The 13,649-nt window shown below is 40.2% G+C and overlaps 1 pseudogene; it reads left to right on the top strand.

Annotated features, from left to right (window-relative positions):
* The first annotated feature begins 7,694 nt into the window (after positions 1-7,694).
* On the top strand, positions 7,695-7,815 carry LOC121140126 (annotated as a pseudogene).
* Positions 7,816-13,649: the final 5,834 nt, after the last annotated feature.

Raw genomic sequence — 13,649 nt, 5'->3', positions numbered from 1 at the left:
ATAGTAGGGTGCTAGAAGTCTCTACTGGACAGATGCCAGAGATTTAGCTAACTATCCCATTATATATAGGAGAGTTTCTTGTTCCTGTATTGTGTGTGTGTGTGTGTGTGTGTGTGTGTGTGTGTGTGTATCCCCAAGGAATCTGTGAAACTATTTTGAGAATATAATTATGTTTTCTTCTTCCTGTACAACATTTACAAATGTACTACATGATATATGTATATATAATCATTCTTATATATTATAAATGCATATGGCATACAGTCTCATACTTTATTGGAATTTTGAGAAAGCACTATTGAAAACAAGGGATCTGCTTACCTGTGGGTTATGGCATATTTGAGGGAAATAATATTAACAATGGAGATACAGAAAGTTTATCTTTGGTTTCACATATTGATAGTGCATACTGACATCAATATTAACTCAATCAGCAGAAACAAACTCTTCCATACTTAGACTAATGAAGGTTTCTACTAATGATAGTGGAAGCATTTTTAATATTGTTATGTTCTTTCCATCCTTTGCCATGGCTTCCACTAACAAGCATCATTTGCTAGTAAAGAAAAACAATGCCCACAAAATTAAAGATAGACTTGGAAAGTCTACCATCTGTTTGGGAGTGTTGAACAAACATGGAATTCCTCTTTTGGTGGGAGGAATACACACATAAAATTCAGTATGCTGCTATGTATATAATTCATTAGGTGATGTGGGAATAACAAAAGCAGGGGAGATGAAAGTGAAAGTGTCACAAAAGCAAGAACCAAATTGTCATGAAATGCCTCCTTAAGAGGGGCACTTGGAAAAAGAGCTAAAGAAAGTGAGGGAACAGAGCCACACCAGGGAACACTGGAAGAAAATTCTAAGAGTTCACAGGAACAAGTGCAGACATCTTAAAGTGACAGTTCGTGTCTGTAGCAGAGAACAAGGAGGGCTGGTGGAACTAGTGGATCTCAACACTTTAACATTTGTTTTGAGGGTCCCTGAAAAAGTGCTAAGACTAAATTCACAGTGTGATTCTATTTTCTTCTCCCTGAATTTATACTTTGCATCTTTATCTAAATGGAAAACAGGATGTGGTCCATGGCTAAGAAACCTATATGCTTATTGGATACGCAGTAATGAGGGAACATAGCCATTTCAAACTTTGCAAATGATTGAGGACTTTGAAAGGAAGGAAGGGGTGGCTGGATCCAGAGCTTGTTATAAGAAGATACAAATAAAAAAAACAGAAACACTAACCTAGGATTTGGAGCTTGTTGCATAAAAGGATTATCATCACTACTAGAAAGTTATTCATGTTTGAGAAAAGGATAAGGAAAAAACAGCAAGCATGACTATTAAAATGAGGATTGTGCTCAATGCCTACCAAGACACTAAATTAAAAAGTGAAGCTCTCTTTTCAGGATGAATCAATAAACAGGCACAGGAAAGAGGGAGTTCAGAGAATTGGGTAAAAAACACACCACAGGAAGAGGTTCTGTTTAAGAGGTCTGTGTAAGAGATCTGAGAAGTTACCAGAAGAGCATAAGACCACTTCTAGCCCCTCAGAAAAAAATCATAACACGACCAAAGTCTGCTCCTTCCCTGGTAAGTTGTACCTCTTCTCAGATGTAGCCTTTGATTCTTCAGTAGTCACAGTCAACTCAGTCACCTTATGATAATGGTCCCCAAATAGCCATGCTTTCCTTTCTTTTCTCTTCTTTTATTTTTTCTTTCTTTCTTTCTATCTGTCTGTCTGTCTATCTGTCGTTCTCTGTAACAAACAAATTTTCTCTGAGATTCACATATTGTCCAAAAGGTCAGACTTTCTGAGAAACATTTGAGAAGTGGCTACACATACTGAAATATCTAGGTCAGTTGTTCTTAACCTTATAACAATGAGTTATTCTGGTACTAACGGATACCTCCAGTCTTCTGCTACATGTTAGATGTATATCTAGGAAAATTCATAAAGATTCCCATATACAGATGTGCCAAGCCATTTCAAGGACTATCAGTCAAATGTTCTTACTAGGGAAAACATTAACCTACTTGCACCCCTACATATATATACATGTGTGTGTTCTCTCTCTCTCCCTCCCCTCCCCACTCTCTCTCTCTCTTGCTCTCGATCTATCTATCTCCTTTTATTCACTGATAAGATGAGGCTATTTGGGGAAAAGTAAGGAAGATATATATATATATATGTATATATATATACACACACATATATACATATGGCATGTAATTTGCTTCGTACATATTTTAATTGTCCTAAACTATAATTCTGCATCAAAGAAAGTTTGAACACCAAACATTTGGATATCCAGGCCCAAATTCAGTTACTTCTTGACCAAGTATATAGGTGGAATATCTCATGAGATGAAAAGGGGTGGTGGATGTGCCTACCCCAAATGTGTATTATCTGGCCAAGTCATAGAAACCCCTCTAAGAGGACACTAAGCTAGATCAGCAATGATTTACTACTGATTAAGACTCTTGGGCAAACAGTAAAGAATGCAATCCTAATAAACAGAATTTTAATAACAACATAGAACACAGAAGCACAGAACTTGCAAGCTGTCTCAATAGAAGTGTTTGCTGTATCATCCTGGTGACCTAAGTTCAGCCCCCAGGACCCAGAAGAGAACTGACTTTACAAAGCACAAAGTTATCCTCTAGCCTCAACATATATACCCTGGCATATATGCATGTGCTTGCTTCTCTAACTGTCTGTCTGTCAGTCATATATTTGTCATTCCTGTCTGCCTATCTATCTGTCTGTCTGTCTGTCATATAGCTGTCATCATCCATATGTCTGCTTATCTATCTATGTCTATCCCTCTATCTATATATTGCTATATCTCTGTCTCTCAAACCCACACACAAATAATTCTTTTCTTTAAAAACTTGAGAAGTGTATTGTCATATCTCTATGCAGACACAGCCACCCAATGTGATCCATGCCCTTACCATTAATAGAAAGAAAAGAGAGATTTATATAGAGACAATGGGGCCACAGTCCCCAGAGCATTTTCTGAGTAGCTGTACCATGTTTGCAAAGTCAATGGTATTTGTAGACCAGAGTAGCCTAAAATTCAGAGATCCGCCAGCCTCTTTCTTCTGAGTACTGGGATTAAAGGTATGCCCCACCACTCATAGACCTGAGCTGTTCTTTAATTCCTTTTCAAAAATTGAAAGCATAGCTGGATGGAGTCTTGCACTGAGGTCACCACTCCCTTTATTCCATTCCCTAATCTGTTCTCCTTACATACAAGGCTTAGCTCCATTCCACTTCTTGGCACCCATTTTCTCAACCTGTATATTTTGTATTTTTATTTGCTCACCTTGCTCCATTTCATTATAAATCTTCAGAAGAGTCAACAGTAGTAACCACACAACAGATTCTATACTAGGCTGTTTTGATATTTCCTTTGCCAATGCAATGAATCCAAAAGTCTTTAGCCTCAGGCAGACTTTTCAGACAAAGGCAAAAAGCAGCCGCATTCTTCACCAAAATATCACAAGAACAATATCTAGACAACATACTAAAATTCTTCTCCTCTGAAACCTCTTGAGCCAGGCCCTTTCAGTTTAAATCATGCTCAGCACCACTGTCTTCCACACTCCTACTAGTATGACCCATTAAGCAGCATTTAAAGCATTCCACTGATTTCCTAAACCAAACTCCAAAAGTCCAAATTCCTTCAAACAAAAACAAGGTCAGGTCAGGCCTATCACAGCAATATCCCAGTCCCTGCTATCAACTTCTGTCTTAGTTTGGGTTTCTGTTGCTGTGGAGAGACACCATGAGTACGGCAACTCTTATAAAGAAAACATTTAATTAAGCTGACTTACAGTTTCAGAGATTTATTCCACTATCATCACAGTGGGAAGCATGGCAGTGTGCAGGCAAACGTGGTGCTGGAGAAGGAACCTTCTGGAAGTTCTACCTACCTCTTGATCTGTAGGCAACAGGAATTGAACTGTGTTCCATATTGGGAATAGCTTGAGCAAATGAGCCTGCCCCCGCAGTGTTATACTTCCTCCAACAATGTCACATGTACTCCCACTTGGACACACCTCCTAATAGTGTCACTCCTTATGGGCCAAGCATTCAAACACATGAGTCTATAGGGGCCATACTTATTCAAACCAACATACATCCCTTCCCAATTGCCACCTCTAACAAGTTAGAAAATAAATAAATGAATGAACACTGATAGAAACTGAGAAAGTAAACCCATTTAAGGAAGACAAAAAGGGCAGAAAACAGTACAAAACCTTAGATAACTTAGCACTACTGGTACAGATTCAAAGAGTGAGAAAAGTCTTGCAGATAAAGGGAAGGGGAAGAAACTTGAGCCTATAAAAGAAGGTGAACATCTCTGATACTGCATGTATATAGTCATACCTGGATGTGTCTTTGAGTAAGTGGGTGGGGTGAAAAATGTACACATGTATATGAGTGTTAAACAGATTTCACAGGGTAGAGACAAACATGTCTTATTACAAAGGTCAAGGGGAAAGAGATAAAGAGCTAACATCTGAACACATGAGTATCAACATGCCAGTTCAAGCAGGAGGAAAAGGATGTAAGCAAAGAGGTAATGTCTGACACATGAACGGCATCAGGAAGTAGGACAACAACATACTTACAATACAAATAGAGTGGGACTGTCACTGTCATTAACCCTACCATTCAATCTTTTGGGACCCACTGAGTATACACTGAGGGTCTGCCCAGTAGGAACCAGGCATTGTGTTGTAATTTTTCAGAAGCATAAACATTTTTAAAAAGCCCTCACTCTAACATCAAGAAGATTCAATCTATCAGGTCAACTTATTGAAGAATAAATGAATTCATTCTGGACGAGAAGAAATAAACAGATTTTCAGCCCTCTTTGCTTAAGCTATGAAGCAGCACAATCAGGAAAGAAAAGCAGCTTCTAGCACACTCTCTGCCATCATCAGTTGGCTTTTAAAACAGCAACAGGGATAAAAAAAAGTCTTATATAAGCTTGTATATGAGTTCCAGAAAACCTCTAGCCTTCCCTTCCCTTGAAGAGCAAAGCTCTGATTTACAGCTCTGATTTACAGGGAGACCCTCTTACTGTCCAGTCAGCTGAATTTCTTCGAATTTTAGATGCCCAAGGGTTGAGTTGCTGTTTCGAATTAGTTCTTCTTGCCAAGGGATATAAGAAAGGGCTCCCAAAGGAAGCCTGCAAAAACAGCTCATTACTGTGCAATCCATTCCTCCGCCACCTCACAGAAGACTCCGGAAGAAATGCTTTGTGGCCACTGTCTGATAACAGAGGTGGTGGCCTGCATACTAACCAGAAAGCAGTAGCGAAGGAAACATTTTCCCAGAAAATGTGTCTCTTCTGCACGTAGAAAGACAACAAGACAAAAACACACAGGTCTCCATTCACAAATCTCAAGTGGGTAGAGCTGCAAATTTCTTAGGGAAAGATTGAGAAGGTTAGGTCCTGGTGTCTGGTTTGGTATAAGCTGTTTTCAATGCCTCCCCTTTGGAAGCTCATACACACTGCAGTTGGTTTGCTGAAATGCGTGCAAACAAAGGAATAAATTTGTTTGAAAGGGCAGGCTTCATTATACACTAATTAATGTAAATCTCACCCACAGAGAGGAACCAAAATAAATAGCTTTCGTAATTAAAGTTTAGAGGGTTTTTGTTTTGGTTTGATTTGGTTAGGGCGGGGGCAGTTCAGGAGTGCCTGAAAAGGATTCAGAGTTGATGGGGGATTTTGTTGTTGTTGTTGTTGTTGTTGTCGAATAATTTTTAGAAAAACAGAAAACAAACTACCCGAAACATTGGAATTGGTAGTCTCTAAACCAGGTCAGCAAAATCCTTCCTTAGAATGAAGAATATACAATATATTATCTCTAAAGGGCTTAAGAAAACCAAGAAATAAAGTAAAGTTCCAAAATGTCTTCAAAAGTTGTTTTTAACCTAAAACAATAAAATGGAAGAAAATGAAATCATTAAGCACTGTCATATTGAAATACATAGAGCAGTAGAGCTGGAAAATCAAAGATGATTTTATTGTTCAGCAAACAATGGAAAATTGTGTGATGCTGAAGGAAGTCCATGGAGTCTCCTCAGGTTTCCCCATGTAGAAAGGCTAGATGGGGTCAGAAAACAAAAACACTGTTGTCAAATAAGGGAATATTCTGAAATACACTATTTGATTGCTTAGGGAGGGCATTGTAAAGTCTATAGGGATTGGTCACTCTTTGATTTACATTAAAAAAACACTGGTTAAGTTCTGAGAGGGGCCCAAGATGTGTTACACAGAAGTTCTGTCAAGCTCATGGCCACATAGCAGTCACTTGAATAATAAAACCTTTAGCAATAAATTAGCAAGTATCCACTCTTATGTTTCAAGTTACCATGATGATCTGACATGGACTGTGAATAACACAAGTTTGAGGAGCACAAATATTTATATGACTGGTGGTGGAGCAACCAATACCGTACTGGGTTTTACTTGTGACATGTCTACACTGCTTTGTGACAGAGCTAAGAGAGAACTAAATATGTAGAAATCTCAGGCAGTGAGGCCTTGGCAAGCACAAAGACAGACCAAAGGGCTAAAATGATCCATTGTGCCTGGTGACTAGCAAAAAGGCCAGTGTAGACAGACTATAATGAAGATTTTTCCTATTTATTTCTTAATATTTATTTATTTATTTACAAGGAATAAAAAGATTGAGTCGCATGTTTATCAGAATTCTCTACAGAAACAGAGCTAATAGGAGACAGATGGATAGATCTCTTTGTTTATCTCAGTTAAATAGACACAGCAAATTAACCATCAGAGACAAGGGTTAGTACAGCCTATAACATGATAGCACGTGGACTTTTACTCCCATTTGATGCAAATCCATTGAAGAAATTTGAACAAGAAATCATAAAGCTTTATTTACAATTTTATATAGTTACATGTGTGAAGGTAACTCTAGGGGACTAAAATTCAAAGGAGAGAAAGAAGTTAGGAGGGTTACTATGGCAGTACAAGGGGACAATGGTACCTTAGAGTAAAGGGTAATGATGGATAATAGTCTGATACATGATTTGCTCTGATGCTGGAGTTTTTAAGACTAGAGGACAACTGTAGTGTAGTGAGGATAAAAAGGAACCCCACATGGTCAGTGAGCTCTTCAAGTACTTTTTGTTTCAGTTTTTCAAGATGGGGTTTCTCTGTAAAAACAGTCCTGGCTGTCCTGGAACTCAATTTGTAGACCATACTGGTCTAGAACTCCCTAAGATGCACCTGCCTTAGCCTTCCAAGTGCTGGGATCAAAGGCATGCACCACAGCTGCCTGGCTCCTTAAGGACATTTTTAAAGCTACAAGAAGGGTAACCACTTGAAAAGAATAGGCTTTGGAAGGAAAATTTCCCTTGAAAGCATTTCAATTCATAGGTGCCAGAAAAAATTAAGGTAAATGGCAGATGGATATGAGAATATGAAGCTTGAGTAAAAGATATGGTTATAAATTGGAATTATAATACTTTGCTGGAGCTGGGTGGTGGTGGCGCATGCTTTTAGTCCCAGCACTCAGGAGGCAGAGGCAGGTAGATCTCTGTGAGTTTGAGACCAACCTGGTCTACAAGAGCTAGTTCCAGTACAGCCTCCAAAGCCATAGAGAAGCCCTGTCTTGAACTCCCCCCGCAAAAAATAATAATATTTACCTGGAAATGAAGATACCATGATCATGAAGGTGGTTTTCCCAGAGTGAGGCTTACCTACTGCACTCTGGATATGCTGACCCCTGGGATTTCCTGAGGGGGGGGCGGGTCTCAGCAGGTATCAGGGAGAGAAACAAAAGGCAAAGAAGAAAGAAACTTGGTTTAGATTGACTTCATTAACCTGGATCAAGACTTTGGGGAGTCTGATGCCAGGCATTTTATTCCCAGTCAATTTCAATCCAGTAAGTATAATTTGAGGGGAAAAAAATGTTTCCTGGTGTAATACATTCAGTGGTGCAAAAGGAAGTGTAATTACATTGAAAATCAACCCAGGGTACATGCCATTTCTTCCAAGAAGATGGGTTTTGAATATAGTCTACCTGTACTAGCTTAAGGGCCTCAGAAAGAATATGGCCTGGTCTCAGTAATACAGATAGAGGTCATTTGGACTGCTATCCACTTCTTGTTCTGGTTTATGGGAACTTGGTGAAGTCCCCTGACTATACAGATAACTTAAGAATCATATCTGAGATTCCTGGTTGTGGGAGCATGGGGGAGCCCCTGGCTGTACAGGCAATGTAATGGTCATTTAGATTACTACACCACTAGTCCTGGTTCTAGGAGCTTGATACGATGTGGTCCAACAGATAATGCAGATGACCAGGCTATTAATTACCTCCAATTCCCTGCTTTCTGGATGGAAGAAAATGTTTTATGTCCATCCCTTTGAGAGGACAATCCTGTGTGTTTAACATTCCTGGTTTGCTCTGGAGGTCTGTGGGCACCAGGACCTTTGCATGCTTCATAATTTCCCCAATGAGTGAAACATGACTGCATAATTCATGGTAGTTGGGTGGACTGTGCTTCTGCTTTCCCCTGAAAAAGAAAGAAAAACATTGGGATAATTTGCATGAAGATACTTAAAAATCATGGGGATATCTCAGACTACTTAGAGAACAAATGCAGTAAAGTAGGTAAAGAAGGAGGGAAGAGAAAAGGGAGAGATCTGAGAAATGACACAATATCATCGTGTTGTGGTTGTTCAGATGGGAGATACGATAGTCTATCTATATGCTGCTGGTAGAGAGAAAAAACAGGTCTTAAATAAAGCTCAATAAGTAAAGGGGGAAAGTGCTTGGGTAATTGAACAGGGTAATTGAACTCGTGTACTGCTTGACTGTAGAGAGGACTGCTTACTAAATAACTATGAAAGTAAGAAAAGGGAAAATAGAGGGGTCAAGATGTTTATAGGTAAGTTCACAGAGTTAGTGAGGAAGACTGAAAGTAGTCCTCTTCTGAGTATTTCTATTTTTCTGAATTAATTAAAAAACAAGCCCGTTACAATGCCATGGCCAGAGAGTCTGGGAAACAGAACCTTCATTCAGTGGCTGATGGAAGAAGAGGCAGATTCCCACGGCTAAGCACTGAGCTGAACTCAAGAAATCCAGTGACAGAGAGGGAGGACTGATGACCAAAGGCATTAAGACTGGGCTGGTTTAACCCCCAGAAACAGCTGACCTGACAAGGGTTAGCTCTTGAATCCCAGGCATCAGCCTGGGAATCCAGCATGGGACTGATCAAGACCCCCAGAATGTGGGTGTCAGTGAGGAGGCCTAGGGAATCTATTGAGCCTTGGGCAGTAGATCAGTATTTGTCCGGGGTATACAAATGGACTTTGGACTCTCATCCAACAATGAGAGATGCACTCTCACCCTGAACTCTTGAGGGAGGGTCTAGGCCATGCCCTGGATGAAATGACAGACTATGGACACCCCCATGGAGGGCCTCCTTACCCTCCCTGGGGAAATGAGGGGATATTGGGGGGATTGGTGGGAGGGCACAGGAGGAGGGGAAGGAAACAGAGAGGGACCTGGAATTGACATGTGAAGCAACCTTGTTTCTAATTTAAATTTATAAATTTATAAAAAGGCCGTTAGGAAGTGTAAGGCAAAGAAAGCAGTACTGAAATTTTGAAAGAAGAAAAATAATAGCATGGTATAATATAGTGGGAGAGCAAGCTGACTGAGGAACTAAAATAGGATATTCAAGTTGTTCGAAATCTAAGGCCATGGATTTGCAGTGATGTCAGTAGTTGGGTGATACGTTTTTTCCTCAGATGTATAATACTTAGTGATTTGGAGTTCATTCTGGGTGAGGAAGATAAGTAATTCACTGGCCATGAATTTAAGTTAAAAACCCTCCTGGGTATGAAAATTACAAAAAAACAATTACTAAAATAATAATAACAAAGGAAAAAAGCATGAAGAAACATGACCCTCAATTTTCTAAGATATGTTGGGAGGCAGAGGCAGGCGGATCTCTGTGAGTTCGAGGCCAGCCTCGAAAACAATACAGAGAAACCCTGTCTCGAAAAACCAAAAAAATTTTTTTCTAAGATATGGAGGTGGTCAGGAGGTCTATGGATATAACAAAGAGTTTCTAGTGGAACAACTGCCAATAGGATAGTGGCATGATTTCCAAAGGAGCTTTGACTTTTGGAGGTGGGGATGGCAGAGTAAGGACAAATGCTAGCAGGCTTAGAAGTAATGTGTGGGAAGAGAGGAAAGTGGTGAAGGAATAGTTCAGTGCATCTCAACTGGGGCATTACTTTCTTCTACAGGAGATCTGTGGGAATGTCTAGAGACATTTTTGATTGGCACAGGTGGAGAGGATGCTGATGAGTTATAGAGGGTAGAGGTCAAGGGCATACCAGAATGCCTCGGATGTCTCACCACAGTCCCAAATGTCAGCTGTAACAAAGTTGGCAAACTATATCAGATCATGAAAGTAAAAGGAATATTTTTAGGAAAAGGGTATTTGGCCAGCCAATATACTCAGAGGGCATGAGGAGTAAAGATGGTGTTGGAAGTTAATTCAAACCAGGATAAAGATAAATCTTTATGGGATGGAGGTCTGGGCATTAAGAAGATTGCCTATTTTCTAGTGTGAATAGGAAATGTTTGGTTCTGAGAGGAGAAATAGAAGATGAGTTCTATTTAAATTTTTCTTCTTTAGACTAGTCTTTATTGTAATTTAAAAAGTGGAGCAAGAGCTCACATGGAGGGTTTTTTATTAGGGGAAATGGAATGACAAAAGGAGGCAGGGGTGGGGTGGGGACTGGACTCTGGGGACAAGAGCAGAAGAAGAGAAAATAGAGTCAGAAAGAGAGGGGGAGAAAAAGAGAGACAGGCAGAGAAGCAGAAAAAGAGAGAGAAAGAGAGGTGGAGATGGGCAGGGCTGCATTAAAAGGGAACAGTGAATGTGCACAGGTGCAGTGCTCTTAGTGACTACAGTTGAGGACATAGCCTGTCAGAACCCCAAGGGCAGGCCAGTACAGATGCCTGAATATTAACAGTCTTGGGTGAGTTGCAGAGATAGAATTTTGTATAGTATCAAAACAGATGTTGGCAAAAGCTCAGATGTCATATTTTAAAAATGATGAAACTCAATGCATGTTGTGGTGTGATTTAAAAATAATGTACTCTAAAATCAGGAACAAAACAAGGCTGTCCACTCTCTCCATACCTTTTCAACATGGTACTTGAAGTTCTAGCTATTGCCATACGACAACAAAGGGGGATCAAGGGGATACAAATTGGGAAGGAAGAGGTCAAACTTTCACTGTTTGCATAGAGGAATTGCGTTGAGTTTCTGTCCATTTAGTTTGATGTGGGATTAGTGAATATTTTTCCCATTCTGTGGGCTGCTGTTTTGTCTTGCTGACTGTGTCCTTTGCCTTACAGAAGCTTCTCAGTTTCAGTAGGTCCCATTTATTAATTGTTGATCTCCACTTTGGAAATCAGTATGGAGATTCCTCAGAAAAATGGGAATAAACCTACCACAAGACCCAGCAACTCCACTCTTAGGCATATATCCAAAAGATGCCCATTCATACAACAAAGATGTCTGTTCCACTATGTTCATAGCAGCTTTATTTGTAATAGCCAGAACTTGGAAGCAACCTAGATGTCCCTCACCCGAAGAGTGGATAGAGAAAATGTGGTACATCTACACAATGGAGTACTATTCAGCAGAAAAAAAATAATGGAATCATGAGATTCGCAGGCAAATGGATGACACTAGAAGAAACCATCCTGAGTGAGGTAACCCAGTCACAAAAAGAGAAACATGGCATGTACTCTCTCATATATGGATTTTAGACATAGATCTGGGGAGTGCCAGCCTACAATCCTATGGCCAGAGAGTCTGGGAAACAGAAACTTCATTTAGTGGCCACTTAAGTACTGAGCTGAACTCAAGAAAGCCAGTAACAGAGAGGGAGGACTGATGATCAAAGGGATTAAGACTGGGCTGGTTTAACCCCCAGAAACAGCTGACCTGACAAAGGTTAACTCTTGAATCCCAGGCATCAGCCTGGGAATCCAGCATGGGACTGATCAAGACCCCCTGAATTTGGGTGTCAATGAGGAGGCCTAGGGAACCTATTGAGCCTTGGGCAGCAGATCAGTACCCATCCCAAGTATACACACGGACTTTGGACTCCCATAGAACAATGTGAGGTGCACTCTCACCCTGAACTGTTGGGGAAGGGTCTAGGCCCTGCCCTATATGAAATGATAGACTATGGACACCCCCATGGAGGGCCTCACCCTCCCTGGGGGAATGAGGGGATAATGGGGGGGGTTGGGGGGATGGCACGGGAGGAGGGGAGGGAATGGGAGCGGGACCTGGAACTGACTTGTGAAGCAACCTCGTTTCTTATCTAAATTTAAACTGGAAAAAAAAGAAAGTTATTTGAATGCATGTCAAACATTAATCTAATTTTTGAAAGGTTATATCTGATTTTTTTTTACCAAAATAAATCTGGAGAAAAAAAAATAATGTACTCTACCCTCCTAACCATCCTTAACTATCTATTGTATTTCCTCTTCCTAGAGAGATCCATCCTTCCCAATTAGTTCCATACTCTTTACTTAACCTCTGTAGATATATGAATTGTAGCCTGTTTACAGAAGACTTGAGAGCTAACATCCACATACCCATAAATAAATACCACATTTGTCTTTAGTGTGCATGGTACCACAAGGTACTCTGCATACTACCAAAGGAGAAAGGCAAACTCCAATCCAGCTACAAACCCATCAGTCTACGGTGTTGACCTATCTGCAACAGTGGGAAAAAGCTTATGGGAGTATCCAACCAATATGTTACTGGATTTACGGACCACTCAATGAGATGGAACCCAAAGCTACTTAGATGACCAAGAACCAAAGACAAAAAAGGCCAAGGACCTGGGGGAAAACCAAATACTACTGTTTTGATAGAGTAGTGAAGCAATAAAATGACTCCTAGTGACATTCTGCTATACTCACAGATCAGTATCAGTGCTCAGTCATCATCAGAGAAGCCTCCTTCTGCAGCACATGGGATCACATATAGAAACCCACAACTGGACAACAATCAGAAAGTGAGAGACTTTGGAACACTCATTCCTATACAGAATATCTCCATCAAATCACTCCCCTCAGGGTTCAGGGATAACTAGAGAAGAGGAGGCAGAAAAAGTCTAAGAGCTGACAGGAATGGATGACACCAAGGAAGCAAGATCTTAAGTACAGCAGGACTGAAACACATATGAACTCACAGAGACTGGCAGCATTCACAGGTCTAAGCCAGGTGGGGTCCCAGTACTGAGAAAGGAAGTACACACAAGGCCCAAACCCTAACCTAGAAGTTATCTTTTATAACTGCTCACAAAAGAAAAATTATTACTCTCCAATAGACTTTCAATGGGTATACAAACCACTCTTAAGAGCAAGTCCCATGCCCGGAACTAGATGGCAAAAACAAAATGAACTCAATGACATTTTTGAAGGTACTCTGCCTCGTAATTCTTGGTCAGGACATGTTTTTAAAAACAGCACAGGCCTTTTGCATATATATTATGGTTTCTGATTCTGAGTTTTTAATGGGATTTCTGTGAGTATGA

This window comes from Mesocricetus auratus, unplaced genomic scaffold (assembly GCF_017639785.1).
Source record: "Mesocricetus auratus isolate SY011 unplaced genomic scaffold, BCM_Maur_2.0 Super-Scaffold_100003, whole genome shotgun sequence".
In the NCBI taxonomy this organism is placed as follows: domain Eukaryota; kingdom Metazoa; phylum Chordata; class Mammalia; order Rodentia; family Cricetidae; genus Mesocricetus; species Mesocricetus auratus.
This window is presented reverse-complemented; position numbering and strand designations above follow the sequence as displayed.